Below are 17,825 nucleotides of genomic sequence, written 5' to 3' on the forward strand. Positions count from 1 at the left end.
TATCTTCTTGTGAGGTTTCGGGTTATCGATGTATTGGTAAGTTATTTCGGTTAAGGGAAAAGAACATAAGTGGTAATTTGAGCAAAGGAATTGGTAAAGGCATGCAATAGTTGGCCTTATTGACTCATGAACAGGCTTTGGGAAGTAATTCGGTCGGGTGCTTCATTGAGATGGGTGTTCATGTGCCAACGGAGCCTCGGAGTTGATTATATTCGGGACCAAGCTAGAGTGGGTGACTCTCAACAACGGTCCTAGTGAATTCAAAGGATTAAAAATGTGGTGCCTAAGGATTCAAGCCCGTAGTGAGGTTAAGAATCGAGCTTCTGTAGCAAATTATGATAAGAGGCTCGGAATGTTCTATGTTGTTTTTGACTTGCGGTGTATCATTGGGAGGAAAAAGAGAGACTTCAGATTCGTAGAGGAATTAGCAGAATAGGTGTATCAATTGAAGATGCGAACGTGCGTGCAAGGAGAGTATGAAACGGTTCGTGGGTTTGGAGACAACTTGGTCTTATGGAATGGAGTCACTCAGGGTGAGTGCGGATTTAGGTTGATGTAAGGAATGGAGTTAATGTTATCTCTAAGGCAAGTTAAGGATGAATTAGAAGAAGTTAGATTGGTCAGCCATGGTTGAATTGGCATAGTAGTGGCTGTGCGCGCGACGCTCGACGACCGCCGTAATTGATTATATTTGGAGGTATTCAAGTATTATGGCCTGTTATGTATAGGCGGATCCCGGAAGGGTTATGGTGGTTTAGACCACCACCTAAGGATTTGAATGTTCTATGGTTATGAGAAGTTACTCGCGTGTTGCTATGGTTCTCTTGGAATGAGTTAAGTAAAAAGTTTCTAGGCGAGGAAGTATTTACCATATTAGTGGTTCAGGAGTTATGATGAAATTCTTATACTGTCGCATATTGGCATGCTAGGTGCAGTGAGCGGTATGGAAATTGAAAATGAGGAACCGAGGTTGCAGTTCGGTGTTGACAAGAATGTCACGAGCTCGGATGAGTAGGGAAGGAATTTGAATGTTTAGAGTAAGCTGGGATTGTTTCCAGCATCACCTGCGACAGGTGTTTTGCCAAAGAGGCTTTGCAATCTGGTTATGGATTCTCGATTTGCTTTACAGCGTTTGTGCGGCTGGTGGTATGGATGTACAGACTTGTTATCTGGTGCGGAAGGTCGTGGGAGCGTGTCTCACGGGGAGATTGTATAAATATGACATGTAGTCACCTGGTTGATTTGAAATTTGTACCAAGTATGGAGATTGTGGTAATGTCGCTAATTTGAGAATTTATGCCTGGAGGGCTCTCGGTTTATTGGAATATGGACGGTGGAGGTTTACTCCCGTTACGATGGTTGTTCTTGGGAGTCATAGGAAAAAGGGGTATTTATGGACCCCTGAAAGGTTATTGGCCTAGTACGGTGCGATCAGAATCGGCTTGAGGTTTGTGAATGGATTTAAATATGGATATGGGCTCTGTATCAGGCCAGATGTGTTCATTTCATCATAGCACTCCTTATGGAGGAGTGTTCGAACGTTGGATGTTCTTTTGGCGTCAGATATTCCAGGTAATGCTATATTGTGCCGTGTGAGTTGTGAAACGGCTTGATTTTCTTATGTATTGAGGTTCCGCGTACCGATGGTGTTATGTGAGCAGGATGGCTCTTGAGCTTCAGATCATATATCACACCTCCGTTGTGCTTGGGTTTTGTAGCTTATGGCGCTATATGTCTCCCCAGGGATGATATTAAGCACTTAGCGTGCTTGTGATCGATATTCGGTATTTTGTAGTAGTGAGCAACTTAGCTCGGTGTGTACCTCCTTGTGTGAGTTCTATGTTTGGATCATGTTGCACGCCGCAACAGTATGATGATGAGTATAGTTTTCTATATTCTATTTTGTGTGTTTTGTTTCCCATTTTCCTGAGGAAAGTCCATAATAGTTGCGTCAGTTGAGTAGTCCCTTCCAGAGTTTGTTTCCCTTATGTATCACGTTCAAGTTGTAGAATATTGGCACATTGTGGTAGCATGTGAGACTTTTGGTCATGTTTTGGGTAGCTTTGCCTGAGTAGTTCGTACTGGGTGAGACAAGATTATTGGATCTAGGATCAGTGCAATTAGATTATATAAAGTATATCAAAGAGCAAATACCATTATTTCGTTCAGAATGAGGTGATGGTCCTTGTCAGGAGTATAGACTCAATGATAGGTCGGCTTGGCAGATGGTTATGAATTTCTACACATCTCTTCAGTCGTGGCGGTATCGCAAAAGTTGGGACAAGATTCACATATGTCATGAGGTGCATTGTGAGCATCAGATTCGGGAAATGTTGGTTATTATGATCAGAATGGTCCGTGAATGATGTGGTGCATGGTGAGAATTCAGCAAAGGTATGCGGTCATGTTCTGGTACATCGTGTCGTGATTGTTACGGTATTCGTAGGTCGGAAGCAGGCCTGGCAGAGAATTTTGGGTGTTGGAACTGGGTTCTAAGCTTATTTGTTGAATAAAAGAGAATATCTTCAGATCTAATCAAGTTAATGTGCTCAACTGAGCTGTGGTAGAACGGGTAGGTGCTCAACGTGTTAAACAGTGATTTCAGACAGCTTCAGTGCAGTTCCCAGCATGTTCGAGGACGAACGTATGTTTAGGTGGGAGAGAATGTAAGGACCCGACCGGTCGTTTTGAGCTCTAGCGCATCGTTCGGCGGTTTGAGGCCATGAACAGCTCCACTTCAAGTATTATGACTTGTACGCACGCTCGGAATTGAATTCCGGGAAGTTCGGAGTTGGATTGGAAAGAAAATTCTCATTTCGGAAGCTTTAAGTTGGAAGAATTGACTAAGGTCTAATTTTTGAGTAAATGACATCGGAAATTGGGATTTGAAGGTTCCAGCAGGTTCGTATGATGATTTTGGACTTGGGCGTATGTCCGGATCGGGTTTTGGATGATCCAAGAGCGTTTCGGCGCCTATTATAGAAGTTAGCATTTTGGAAGAATTTCTTAAGTTTGGGTTAAAGTGCATTTCAGTATTATCGATGTCCGTTTGGGATTTCGAGTCTTGGAATAGCTCCGTATGGTGATTCTGGTATTGGGAGCGCGTTTGGAAGTGGATTTGGAGGTCCGTAGGTCATTTTGGAGTCATTCGGCTAAACTTAGAAATTTGAAGGTTTTTGAGAAGTTTGACCGGAAGTGGACTTTTTGATATCGGGGTCGGATTCCGATTCCGAAAGTTGGAGTAGGTCCGTAATGTCGAATATGACTTGTGTGCAAAATTTAAGGTCAATCAGACGTGATTTGATAGGTTTCGGCATCAAATGTAGAAGTTTGAAGTTCTAAAGTTCATGAAGTTCGAATTGGGGTGTGATTCGTGATTTCGACGTTGTTTGATATGATTTCAGGCTTTGAGCAGGTCCGCATTATGCTTTGGGACTGGTTGATATGATTGGTTGGGGTCCCGGGGGCCTCGAGTAGATTCCGAATGGTTAACGGATCAATTTGGAATTTGAAGAAGAATTTAAGCAGCTGGTATCTGGTGTAACCGCACCTGCGAGGTTTTGGCCGTAGGTGCGGAGCTGCAGAAGCGGCCATGAGGCTCGCATATACGACTTTGGATGGGAGTGCTGGGACCGCAGATGCGGTCATCCCGCCGCAGAAGCGGGACCGCACCTGCGGAAAAGAAGGCGCAGATGCGAAGCGGAGGGGCTGGAGGAGGACCGCAGAAGCGGAATTGGAACTGCACCTGCGGAACCGCAGGTGCGAGAATCGGGCTGGGCAGTGTGTTCTTTTAAAAGCGAAGGTTTGGCTCACTTTCACCATTTTCCTCCATGGGAACCGATTTGGAGCAACTTGGGAGTGCCATTTTCACCACCAAGCTTGAGGTAAGTGGTTTATGCTAGTTTTGAGTTAAATACATGATTGTATATGGATTTGAGCATGAAAATTAGTGGAAAACTTGGGGTTTGAGGGAAAACCTAGAAAATTGGTATTTTTAGATTTTGACCACGATTTTGGATATAAAATTGAGAGTAAATTATATATTTGATTTCGTGAGGTTGTGGGCAAACTTTATCTTTGAAATTTTTTGGAATCCGGGCACGTGGGCCAGAGGGCATTTTTGTCAACTTTTCGATCGGGGTTAGAAATTGTTATAAATTGGATTATTATGAGTAATTGAACATGTATTAATGGGTTTACATAATTATTGGCTTGTTTTGGAACATTGTGCATCAAGTTGAGTCTTCGGAAGGGCGTGGAATGCCGGTTATGGAACTTCGGAGCGAGGTGAGTCTCCTTTCTAACCTTGTAAGAGGGAATTGTCCCCATAGGTGAATTAATCGATATGTGCTTCTATTTGTGGGGGGCTACGTACGCACGAGGTGACGAGAGTCCGTGCGTACTACTATTATGCTTAAGTGCGGGTAGTCTAGGACCCAAAAGCATGATTTACTTGTAATATTTGCAACCTTGTTGTCAATTTAAAAATGCTTAAACACATATTGAATGTATAAATAAATTTCTAAAAGGCTAGACATCATTTCTTGACTTTTAAAAGAGAAACTTGCCTTTTCCTGAATAATTGCTCCCTGATGAATTCTTGGTTGACTGCTTGAATGTGTTTATTTATTGTGGAACGGGCCGAACGCCTCGGTAGATTAAATAGATGCATCTATGGTTCACGCCATTCGACCCTCTGGCAGTGCACAATTTAAATATTATTGGATCGGGCCGTACGACCTCGACATGATTTGCGCATGCTTGTATGGTTTGCCTTGAAATTTATAAATGTTGATATTTGTTCTCCCTGGCCTGAGATAAATGTATAAATGATGAAAGGGAAATTTTGGGAATTTCCTATAAAAGAAAGAATTGTTTACTTGCTTCATTCTATTGAGTTGCAACCATGTTTATAAAAATCCTTGATTTATTATATTATTGATGTATCATTATTGGACCACTAGTAAGTGTCGAAGTCGACCTCTCGTCTCTACTTCTTCGAGATTAGACGGGATACTTACTGAGTACATGTTGTTTTTGTACTCATGCTACACTTGCTGTGCATTTTTGTTGCACAGGCACATGTATCTCCAGCGGCCTAGTGGGCGTAGCAGCATGGTTGATACGGAGACTTAGGTGAGCTGCACTTCTCGAGACGAGCCGCAGCCACTAGAGTCTCTTTCAGATCACTGTATTTACTTTCTGTCCAATTTGTATTCCGGATGGTGGTTGTATTACATTGTTTCCTAGAAATAGCTCATGCCCTTGTGACACCAGTTTCTGGGAGGATTATGGGATTGCTCAATATTAAATTTGTTAAAGACTTCATCTTATTTCAATGAATTTCATTATTTATTGTTTAATGTATAAAAGGAATAATTTCAATAAATACTAAAATGAGAATTTAATTAACTTTTTGGTGTTGGCTGGCCTGACAGTGGTGTCCGGCACTATCATGACCTTTAGTAGATTTTGGGTCATGACACTTAGTGGAAAATCTACTAGACAAGAAGATAAAAGCTCTTCGAACTGACCGTGGTCGTGAATACTTATCAACCCAGTTTAATAATTTATGTAATGAAAAGGGAATAGTTCATCAGTTGACTATCCCAAATACTCCACAACAAAATGGTGTTGCGAAGAGAAGAAATAAAATGCTCCTAGAAACGGTTAGGTCAAAGATAGCACAAGCTAACCTCTCAATAAGTTACTGGGGTGATGCATTGCTTACTGCCACCTTTGTGCTTAACCGAGTGCCTACAAAATCCGTTACCACTACTCCATATAAGTTATGGACTGGAAGACAACCCGACCTGAATGTATTAAGACCTTGGGGTTGTGCGCCTATACACATGATTTATCTCACAAATATGGCAAATTGGGCACGAGGGGAAAGAAAAGTATCTTTATAAGATACTCTGAAACCTCAAAGGTTATGTGTTTATAGGTCAGCAAGATAGTGAGAGTGTAACTGAGTTTGAATCACGAGATGTCACATTCTTAGAGGATGAGTTCTCCAAGAAGGGAGAGGTAGGTCAAGACCTAACCTTATTTGAGATAGTGGATCAAGAAGTACAAGGATCACTTTATTCGAGAGGGAGAATTTTAGCAGATGATGAATTAGTTTCTCATCATGTGATGACCCAAAAGGTCATCTCGTGTTTTAGAACCCAATTCGGGGTTTCGAGGTCTTCAAAAACTCATTTTCTTTCTCCTCGATTTGCGTGCCACAGTCCGGGCGCGGTTCCGGAAAGCCTTTATGTGAAAATTTGAGAAAATATTAAGTTTTGCCTTTAAAATTGATTTAAGTTGACTTCGGTCAATATTTTGAGTAAACGGACCCAGACTCATGATTTGACGATCCCCGAGGGTGCGTAGAAAAATATGGGACTTGGGCGTATGCCCGGAATTGAATTCCGAGGTCCCTAATCCGAGAAATGAATTTTTGAAGAAAATTATTAAACTGAAAATATAATGGTTTTGAGAAATTTAATAATGCTTGATATCGGGCCCGTATTTTAGTTTCAGAGCCCGGTACATGTTTAATATGGTATTTAAGTCATGTCTGTGAAATTTGGTAAGAAACGGAGTTTATATGACGTGATTCGGACCCTCGGTTGTGAAAATAGAAACTTTAAATGTTCTTGAGAATTTCATTGATTTTGATTCTAAATCCGTAGTTTTTGATGTTATTTTGGCGATTTAATCGCACGAGCAAGTCCGTATGATGTTGATAGACTTGTGTGCATATTTGGTTTAGAGCCTCGAGGGCTCGGGTGAGTTTCGGATAGGCCACGGGGTGTTCTGGACTTAGAGATTTTTGCTGTTTTGCTGTTGCAGGTGCACAGGTGTATCCTTCTTCACGTTCGCGAAGCAACTCCCGCGAACGCGAAGAGTAAATTTTTCTGAGGGAGCAATCCTTCTACGCGAACGCGAGGCGCTGGTCGCGAACGCGAGGCGCTGGTCGCGAACGCGAAGTGTTGGGGGCATTACCCTTCGCGAACACGACCAGGCTATCGCGAACGCAAAGAATGGGAACTGGGGGAGGGGAATGATACTCTACGCGAATGCGGCAAGCGGCTCGCGAATGCGAAGATTAGGGGGGGTATACCTTCACGAACGTGTAGGGTGTCTCGCGAGCGCGATGATTACTAGGACCTCTGCTTCGCGAATGTGACAGGCTTCTCGCGAACGCGACGAAGACCTGTCCAGTGATTTCATAACAGAACCTAAGTCGGGAGTTGCTCAAAATTTCATATTTTCTTCCATAGAACTCGACCTTGGGCAATTTTTAAAGTGGGGATTCAACACCAAATCATAGGTTTTTGTTCTTAAACTCATTTCTTTCATTTTCCACCAACACCCTATAGATTTCTAGGCCTAAATCTTGTTCATTAAGGGTAGAAATTAGGGATTTTGGGAGAATTGGGAATTTTACAAATTTGGGAATTTAGACCTCGATTTGGGGTCGGATTCCGAAACTAATTACATATTTGGGCTCGTGGGTGAAGGGTAATCGGGTTTTGGTTTTGAGTTTTGACCAAGCGGGCCCGGGGTCGAAATTTTGACATTTCGGGGAATTGTTGGGGAATCTATAATTGCGCATTAGAATTGGTTTGTTTGGTTGTAATTGATGTTAATAAGTTAATTATGAATAGATTCGGGCGGATTGGAAGTGGAAACTAAAGGAAAAGCGGTATTTGAGGCTTGAGTTTGGCCGTGAAATCGAGGTAAGTGTTGTGGCTAACCTTAGCTTAAGGTATTAGGTGTTGTTGCCTTATTTGCTACTTGTTTAGTTGTTAAGTACGACGTATAGGTGAGGTGACGAGTATCTATACGTTGTTGTCGGGTCATAGCATGCGAGTGAGTCTTATACTTGTGACCATTGTGTTTCTTTATACCTACTCTTCCTGCTAAAACTGGTTATCATTCATGTTAAACAAGTCCTATTATGTTTGTCCTGGCTTTTGGATATTGGTTGAGTATTGGCTCAAGTTGAGGTTCATGCTGTGAAGTTAAGTGATGAAACAAAGTGGTTTAATTTTGATGCCCTTACCGGGTTGTTATTGTTTCTGTTGTTTGCTTATGTGGTGAGGAAGAGTGATAAAGCACGAAGGGTGATGCCGTGCACATTTCTATTATTCATATGGTGAGTTGAGTGGTAAAGCACGAAGGGTGATGCCGTGCACATTTCTATTATTCATATGGTGAGTTGAGTGGTAAAGCACGAAGGGTGATGCCGTGCATGTTTCTATTATTGATTATCTGGTGAGGCTGAGTGGTAAAGCATGAAGGGTGATGCCGTGCACGTTTCTCTTTTTGATTCCCTGGTGATGATTGAGAGTAAAAGCACGAAGGGTGATGCCGTGCCTTTTATGTTTACTGTGTTTATCTGTTACTATCAGTTCAAGGTACACTAGCTGTTTAAATTCCATTACTGCAGTGATTCTTTATTTCGGAACCCCCATAGCATGTTGCCCTTTCCCGTTAATTTTTTCTTAGCCTCTATTAATTGTTATTCTGTTAGTATACTGTTTAACTGCACAAGTTTATATTATTGTCGTGTCCTAGCCTCGTCACTACTTCACCGAGGTTAGGCTCGACACTTACCAGTACATGGGGTCGGTTGTACTGATACTGCACTCTGCACCTTCTGTGTAGATCCCTGTACAGGACCATACAGATTAGAGTTTGGGTTGCTGCATTCAATCTACAGGAGACCCAAGGTAGATTTGCCAGCGTTCGCAGACCCTGGAGTCCCCTTCCCTCTATTTAGATTCCTGTTTTCATTTATTCCGAAAAACAAATGTATTTTCCTTGAAACCAGTGGTTGTATAAATTCTTAGACGTTCTTAGATTGTGACACCAGATCCTTTGGGTAGTCTTGTATTAGAGTTTTTAATCTGTTATAACTCTCCGCATTTCATATCTATTTAGTTTTAATTACTGTTAATTACTGTTTTTGATTAATGGTTAACGTGTTAGAACTGTATCTGTTGGCTTGCCTAGCATTCTCAGCGTTAGGCCCCATCACGATCCCGACGGTGGGAAATCCGAGTCGTGACAAGTTGGTATCAGTGCACTAGGTTGCCTAGGTCTGATAATTCACGAACAAGCTAGGTAGAGTCTAAGGGGTCGGTACGGAGCCGTCTGTGCTTATTCCCAGAGGCTACAGAGTTTAGGAATAACTTCAAATCTATTCTTCCCTGTCGTGCGATTTGATTTCTCAATGCTAATTGAACTTTTACTCTGTTCTTTCGTAGATGGCGAGAACATGTACCGCTTCATCAGCTGATCAGCAGTCCGAGCCCTCAGTGGTAGCTCCTACGAGGGGCAGAGGACGAGGCCGAGGCCGTGCTAGAGGCTGAGGTAGGGGCAGGGCTCAGCCCAGAGCAGCAGCACCAGCGGCGGAGCCTCAGGTAGAGTTTGAGGATGAGGTTCCGGCCCAGACCGTTCCAGCAGGGCCAACTCAGGTTCCAGAAGGGTTCATCGCTACCCCGGTACTCCAGGATGCTCTGGTCCATCTAGTGGGCCTTATGGAGAGTGTCACTAAGGTAGGCATACTTCCTGTAGCACCAGCCGTCTCTCGGGCTGGGAGAGGAGCACAGACTCCCGCTACTCACACTCCGGAGCAGATGGCTCCCCAATTTCAGACTCCAGCAACTCAGCCAGTTGGGGTAGTTCCGCCGGGTATTGTAGCACAGACCGGTGATGGATCAGCTATGTCTTCTGATACTTTGTGGAGATTGGACAGGTTCACCAAGCTTTTCATTACTACCTATGGCAGTACATCTTCAAAGGATCCCCAGGATTATTTGGACAGTTTTCACAAGGTTCTACGGAACATGGGGATAGTGGAGACCAATGGGGTCGACTTTGCTGCTTTTCGTCTGTCAGGTTCCGCCAAGAAATGGTGGAGAGTTTATTGTTTGACCAGACTAGCTGGGTCACCAGCTCTCACTTGGGACCAGTTCTCGCAGCTATTTCTCGAGAAGTTCCTTCCCGTTACTCAGAGAGAGGAGTACCGCAGGCAGTTCGAGCATCTTCAACAGGGTTCTATGACTATCACCCAGTACGAGACTAGTTTATTGATTTGGATCGTCATGCTCTTCTTATACTCCCCACCGAGAGAGAGAGAGGGTGAGGAGGTTTATTGAGGGACTCGCTCAGCCTATTAGATTGCAGATGGCTAAGGTGTCGGGGAGAGAGATTTCTTTTCAGGATGCGGCCAATATGGTCAGGCGAGTCGAGATGGTTCTAGCTCAGGGGAGTGGTCAGGGGTCGGATAAGAGGCCTCGTAATTCTGGTAGGTTCAGTGGTGCCTCGTCTGGAGGCAGGGATTCTTTTGGTAGGGGCCATCCTCCCAGGCCATTTCATTCAGCACTTCAGGCTTCTCACGGTGCTCCAGGTGGCCGTGGCCATCATATGCAGTATTCTGATCAGCTACCCTACAGTGCATCACCAGCTCCTATCAGTGCACCTCCGCTCCAGAGTTTTCGGGGTGGTTACTCAGGCCGTCAGGGTCAATTTCAGGGTCAGCAGTCTCAGCAGCCAAGGTCTTGTTATACTTGTGGCGATCTGAGGCATACTGCTAGATTTTGCCCTCGAGTATCGAGCAGTTGTTAGCATCAGGGTACTCGTTCCATGGTTCCGGCATTGGGTATTCCACCATCCGCTTAGCCAGCTAGAGGTAGGGGTCAGGCAGCTAGAGGTGGAGGTCGAGGTGTTAGAGGTGGAGGTCAGGCTGCTAAAGGTGGAGGCCAGCCAGCAGGAGGCCATCCCAGGGATGTAGTTTAGAGTGGTGGGGCCCAGCCCAAATGTTATGTTATTCCAGCCAGGCTTGAGGCTGAGTCCTCCGATGCAGTTATCACAGGTAAGGTTTCAGTTTGCAGTAGGGATGCTTCAGTTCTATTTGATCCAGGGTCTACGTACTCCTATGTGTAATCTTATTTTGCTCCATATCTGGTTGTGCCTCGTGATTCTTTGAGTGATCCCGTGTATGTGACCATGCCAGTAGGGGATTCTATCGTTGTAGATCGTGTCTATCACTCGTATGTGGTTATTATTGGGGGTCTTGAGACTAGTGTGGATCTCCTACTTCTCGACATGGTTGACTTCGATGTTATTTTGGGGATGGATTGGTTGTCACCTTATCACGCTATATTGGACTGTCATGCCAAGACCGTGACCTTAGCTTTGCCAGGGTTTCCTCGATTGGAGTGGAGAGGGACTCCTGGTCATTCTATCAGCAGGGTTATTTCTTATATAAAGGCTCGGCGTATGGTCGAGAAGGGGTGTTTGGCTTATTTGGCGTACGTTCATGATTCTAGTGCCGAGGTTCCTTCTATGGATTTTGTGCCAGTTGTCCGGGAGTTTCCAGAGATATTTCCTGCAGACCTACCGGCGATGCCACCCGACAGGGATATTGACTTTTACATTGATTTGGCTCCGGGCACTCAGCCCATTTCTATTCCGTCATATCGTATAGCCCCGCCAGAGTTGAAAGAATTGAAAGAACAGTTGCAATACTTGCTTGATAAAGGCTTTATTAGACCTACCGTCTTGCCCTAGGGTGCGCCAGTGTTGTTTGTTAAGAAGAAGGATGGATCGATGAGGATGTCTATAGATTATCGGCAATTGAACAAAGTCATCATCAAGAACAAGTATCCATTGCAGAGGATTAATGATTTATTTGATCAACTTCAGGGTGCCAAGGTGTTTTCGAAGATTGTATTTGAGATATGGCTACCATCAGTTGAGGATTAGGGCATCCGATGTCCTTAAGACAACTTACGGGCATTATGAGTTTCTAGTGATGTCATTTGGGTTGACAAATGCCCCAGCAACATTTATGGATTTTGATGAATCGGGTGTTCAAGCCCCATCTGGATTCCTTTGTGATTGTTTTCATTGATGAAATTTTGATCTACTCCCGCAGCCGAGAGGAGCACGAGCATCATCTAAGGATTTTTCTTCAGACTCTGAGAGACAATCAGTTATATGCTAAGTTTTCGAAATGTGAGTTTTGGTTGAGTTCAGTGGCCTTCTTGGGTCATGTTGTATCAGCAGTGGGTATTCAGATGGATCCTAAGAAGATTGAGGCAGTCAAGGACTGGCCTAGATCGACATCAGCTACAGAGATCCGGAGTTTCTTGGGTTTGGCAGGTTACTACCGTCGGTTTGTGGAGGGGTTTTCATCTATAGCAGCACCGATGACCAGGTTGACCCAGAAGGGTGCCCCGTTCAGGTGGTCGGACGAGTGTGAGGCGAGCTTTTAGAAGCTCAAGACAGCTTTGACTACGGCGCCGGTGTTGCCCCAGGCTCAGGGCCCTATACAGTATATTGTGACGCATCTCGTACTGGACTTGGTGCGGTGTTTATGCAGAATGGCAAGGTTATTGCATATGCTTCGCGGCAGTTGAAGATTCACGAGAAGAATTATCTAGTTCATGATTTGGAGCTAGCAGCCATTGTTCACGCGCTGAAGATTTGGAGGCATTATTTATATGGCGTGTCGTGTGAGGTGTTCACGAATCATAAGAGTTTGCAGTATTTGTTCAAGCAAAAGGAGCTAAATTTGAGGCAGAGGAGGTAGTTGGAGCTATTGAAAGATTATGACATCACCATCTTGTATCATCCCGGGAAGGCCAATGTAGTGGCCGATGCTTTGAGTAGGAAGTCAGCTAGTATTGGCAGCCATGCGTATATTCCAGTCGCGGAGAAACCACTTGCTTTGGATGTCCAGGCTTTGGCCAATCAGTTCGTGAGGTTGGATGTTTTTGAGCCCAGTCGTGTTTTAGCTTGTATAGTCGCTTGGTCTTTATTATTTGAGCGTATCAGAGATCGACAGTATGGTGATCCTTATTTGTTTGTCCTTAGGGACATAGTGTGGCACGAAGATGCCAAGCAGGTTACAGTTAGGGATGATGGAGTTTCGAGGATGCAGGGTCGAGTTTGTATGCGTAATATGGATGGACTTTGTGAGTTGATTCTAGAGGAGGCCCATAGTTCCCGGTATTCTATTCATCCGGGCACTGCCAAAATGTATCAGGACTTGCGGCAACATTATTGGTGGAGGAGGATGAAGAAGGATATTGTTGCATATGTAGCGCGGTGTCTGAATTGTCAGCAGGTAAAGTACGAGCATCAGAGACCTGGTGGTTTGCTTCAGAAGATTGAGATTCCCGAGTGGAAGTGGGAGCGTATCACTATGGATTTCGTTGTTGGGCTCCCACGGACTCAGTGGAAGTTCGATGCAATATGGGTTATTGTTGATGGGCTGAATATGTCAGCGCATTTCATTCTTGTGGCAGTTTCCTATTCTTCGGAGCGGTTGGCTGAGATCTGTATCCGGGAGATCGTTCGTCTCCATGGTGTGCCCGTGTCTATCATTTCTGATCGAGGTACACAGTTTACCTCGCATTTTTGGAGGGCAGTCCTTCGGTTGGGTACGCGGGTCGAGTTGAGCACAGCATTTCATCCTCAGACGGATGGACAGTCCGAGCGTACTATTCAGATTTTGGAGGATATGCTCCGCGCCTGTGTTATTGACTTTGGAGGTTCTTGGGATCAGTTCTTGCCGTTAGCAGAGTTTGCCTACAACAACAGCTATCAGTCGAGCATCCAGATGGCTCCTTATGAGGCATTATATGGTAGACGGTGTCGATCGCCAGTTGGGTGGTTTGAGTCGGGGGAGGCTCGGTTGTTGGGTACAGATTTAGTACAGGATGCCTTGGATAAGGTTAAGATTATTCAGGATAGGCTTCATACAACTCAGTCCAGGCAAAAGATTTATGCCGACCGTAAGGTTCGTGACGTGGCATTCATGGTCGGAGAGCGAGTGTTGCTTCGAGTGTCGCCTATGAAGGGCGTGATGAGATTTGGGAAGAAGGGCAAGCTAAGCCCTAGGTTCATCGGGCCTTTTGAGATCCTTGATCGAGTGGAAGAGGTGGCTTACAAACTTGCGTTGCTGCCAGGCTTATCATCGGTACACCTAGTGTTTCATGTGTCCATGCTTCAGAAGTACCACGGTGATCCACCCCATGTGTTAGACTTCAGCACTGTCCAGTTGGACAAGGATTTGACCTACGAGGAGGAGCCGATAGCCATTTTAGACAGGCAGGTTCGTCAGTTGAGATCGAAGAGTTATCCCTCAGTTCGTATGCAGTGGAGAGGTTAGCGTGTTGAGGCAGCTACCTGGAAATCCGAGTCCGATATGCGGAGCAGATATCCCCATCTTTTCCCTAGCTCAGGTACTTTTCTATATCTGTTCGAGGACGAACGATTATTTTAGAGGTGGAGAATGTGATGACCCAAAAGGTCATCTCGTGTTTTAGAACCCAGTTCGGGGTTTTGAGGTCTTTAAAACCTCATTTTCTTTCTCTTCGATTTGCGTGCACAGTTCGAGCGCGGTTCCGGAAAGCCTTTATGTGAAAATTTGAGAAAATATTAAGTTTTGCCTTTAAAATTGGTTTAAGTTGACTTCGGTCAACATTTTGAGTAAACGGACCCGGACTCGTGATTTGACAGTCCCGCATGGTCCATAGAAAAATATGGGACTTGGGCGTATGCCCGGAATTGAATTCCGAGGTCCCTAGTCCGAGAAATAAATTTTTGAAGAAAATTGCTAAACTAAAAATATAATAGTTTTTAGAAATTTAATAATGCTTGATCTTGTTGGTATCGGGCCCGTATTTCGGTTCCGGAGCCCGGTGCAGGTTTAATATGGTATTTAAGTCATGTCTGTGAAATTTGGTAAAAAAAACGGAGTTTATATGACGTGGTTCTGACCCTTGGTTGTGAAAATAGAAACTTTAAGTATTCTTGAGAATTTCATTGATTTGATGCTAAATCAGTAGTTTTAGATGTTATTTTGGCGATTTGATCGCACGAGCAAGTCCGTATGATGTTGATAGACTTGTGTGCATATTTGGTTTGGAGCCCCGAGGGCTCGGGTGAGTTTCGGATAGGCCACGGGGTGTTTTGGACTTAGAGATTTTTGCTGTTTTGCTGTTGTAGGTGTATCCTTCTTCGCGTTCGCGAAGCAACTCCTGCAAACGCGAAGAGTAAATTTGTCTGAGGGAGCAATCCTTCTCCGCGAACACGAGGCGCTGGTCGTGAATGCGAAGCGTTGGGGCATTACCCTTCGCGAACGCGACCAGGCTATCGCGAACGCGAAGAATGGGAACTGGGGGAGGGGAACGATACTCTATGCGAACGCGGCAAGCGGCTCGCGAACGCGAAGGTTAGGCGGGGGGTATACCTTCGCGAACGCGTAGGGTGTCTCGCGAGCGCGAAGGTTACTAGGACCGCTGCTTCGCGAATGCGAAGAAGACCTGTCCAGTGATTTTAAAACAGAACCTAATTCGGGATTTGCTCAAAATTTCATATTTTCTTCCATAGAACTCGACCTTGGGCGATTTTTAAAGTGGGGATTCAACACCAAATCATAGGTTTGTGTTCTTAAACTAATTTCTTTCATTTTCCATCAACACCCATTAGATTTCTAGGCCTAAATCTTATTCTTTAAGGGTAGAAATTAGGGATTTTGGGAGAATTAGGAATTTTACAAATTTGGGAATTTAGACCTCGATTTGGGGTCGGATTCCGAAACTAATTACATATTTGGGCTCGTGGGTGAATGGGTAATCGGGTTTTGATTTTGAATTATGACCAAGCGGGCCTGGCGTTGAATTTTTGACTTTTCAGGGAATTGTTGGGGAATCTATAATTGCGCATTAGAGTTGGTTTCATTAGATTTAATTGATGTTAATAAGTTTATTATGGATAGATTCGGGCGGATTGGAAGTGGAAACTAAAGGAAAAGCGGTATTTGAGGCTTGAGTTTGGCCGTGGAATCGAGGTAAGTGTTGTGGCTAACCTTAGCTTGAGGGATTAGGTGTTGTTGTCTTATTTGATACTTGTTGAGTTGTTAAGTATGACGTATAGTTGAGGTGACGAGTATCTATACGTTGTTGTCGGGTCATAGCATGCGAGTGAGTCTTATACTTGTGACCTTGTGTTTCTTTATACGTACTGTTCCTGCTTAAACTGGTTATCATTCATGTTAAACAAGTCCTATTATGTTTGTCCCGTCTTTTGGATATTGGTTGAGTATTGGCTCAAGTTGAGGTTCATGTTATGAAGTTAAGTGATGAAACAAAGTGGTTTAATTATGATGCCCTTGCCGGGTTGTTATTGTTTCTGTTGTTTGCTTATGTGGTGAGGAAGAGTGATAAAGCACGAAGGGTGATGCCGTGCACATTTCTATTATTCATATGGTGAGTTGAGTGGTAAAGCTTGAAGGGTGATGCCGTGCACATTTCTATTATTCATATGGTGAGTTGAGTGGTAAAGCACGAAGGGTGATGCCGTGCACGTTTCTATTATTGATTATCTGGTGAGGCTGAGTGGTAAAGCACGAAGGGTGATGCCGTGCACGTTTCTATTATTGATTGCCTGGTGAGGATTGAGAGTAAAAGCACGAAGGGTGACGCCGTGCCTTTTCTGTTTGCTGTGTTTATCTGTTACTATCGGTTCAAGGTACACTAGCTGTTTAAATTCCTTTACTGCAGTGATTCTTTATTTCAGAACCCCCATAGCATGTTGCCCCTTCCCGCTAATTTCTGCTTAGCTTCTATTAATTGTTACTATGTTAGTATACTGTTTAACTGCACAGATTTATATTATTGTCGTGTCCTAGCCTCGTCACTACTTTGCCGAGGTTAGGCTCGGCACTTACTAGTACATGGGGTCGGTTGTACTGATACTGCACTCTGCACTTTCTGTGCAGATCCCGGTACAGGACCACACTGATCAGAGTTTGGGTTGCTGCCTTCAGTCCACAGGAGACCCAAGGTAGATCTGCCGGCGTTCGCAGACCCTGGAGTCCCCTTCCCTCTATTTAGATTCATGTTTTCATTTATTCCGAAAAACAGATGTATTTTCCTTGAAACTAGTGGTTGTAGAAATTCTTAGACGTTTGTGGATTGTGACACCAGATCTTTTGGGTAGTCTTGTATTAGAGTATTTAATCTGTTATAAAATCTCCTAATTTCATATCTATTTAGTTTTAATTACTGTTAATTATTGTTTTTGATTAATGGTTAACGTGTTAGAACTGTATCTGTTGGCTTGCCTAGCATTCTCCGCGTTAGGCGCCATCGCGATCCCGACGGTAGGAAATCTGGGTCGTGACACATCAAATACCTCCTTCATCATCAGGCGCGAATGAAAGTAATCCTTCTGCATTTAGTGGAAGTGACCAAATGGATGTTGTTCCAAGTGTGAGCGAGATGGTCATAGATCTTGTTACAAGTGGGAGCAGGATGAATGATCTTGATCCGAGTGGGAGAAATATTGATCCAAATAGGAACAATGATGAATCACAAATAAGACGTGGTTCCCGTAAAAAGATTCCCCACCGACAATTTGATGTTGAAGGCAACAAACTATTTATGATGCTCCTACAAGAAGAAAACGAGCCTAAAAATGTAAAAGAGGCTCTCTCACTCCCTTCTAAGGATAAATGGACAAAAGCAATGGAAGATGAATTGGAGTCTATGAGAGTCAACAAAGTTTGGGAACTAGTTGACCTCCCTGAAGGACGCAAAGCAATTGGGAGAAAATGGGTTTTCAAAATTAAGCTCAAGGCTGATGGCACAGTTGAGAGATATAAGGCTCGACTAGTGGCGAAAGGGTATACACAGCAAAAAGGAATAGACTACGAAGAGATTTTCTCGCCTGCTGTACGATTTACCTCGGTTCGCCTAGTTCTAGCTATTGTTGCAAGCTTGGATCTTGAATTAACATCAAATGGATGTAAA

This window comes from Nicotiana attenuata, chromosome 10, assembly GCF_001879085.1.
Source record: "Nicotiana attenuata strain UT chromosome 10, NIATTr2, whole genome shotgun sequence".
Lineage (NCBI taxonomy): Eukaryota > Viridiplantae > Streptophyta > Magnoliopsida > Solanales > Solanaceae > Nicotiana > Nicotiana attenuata.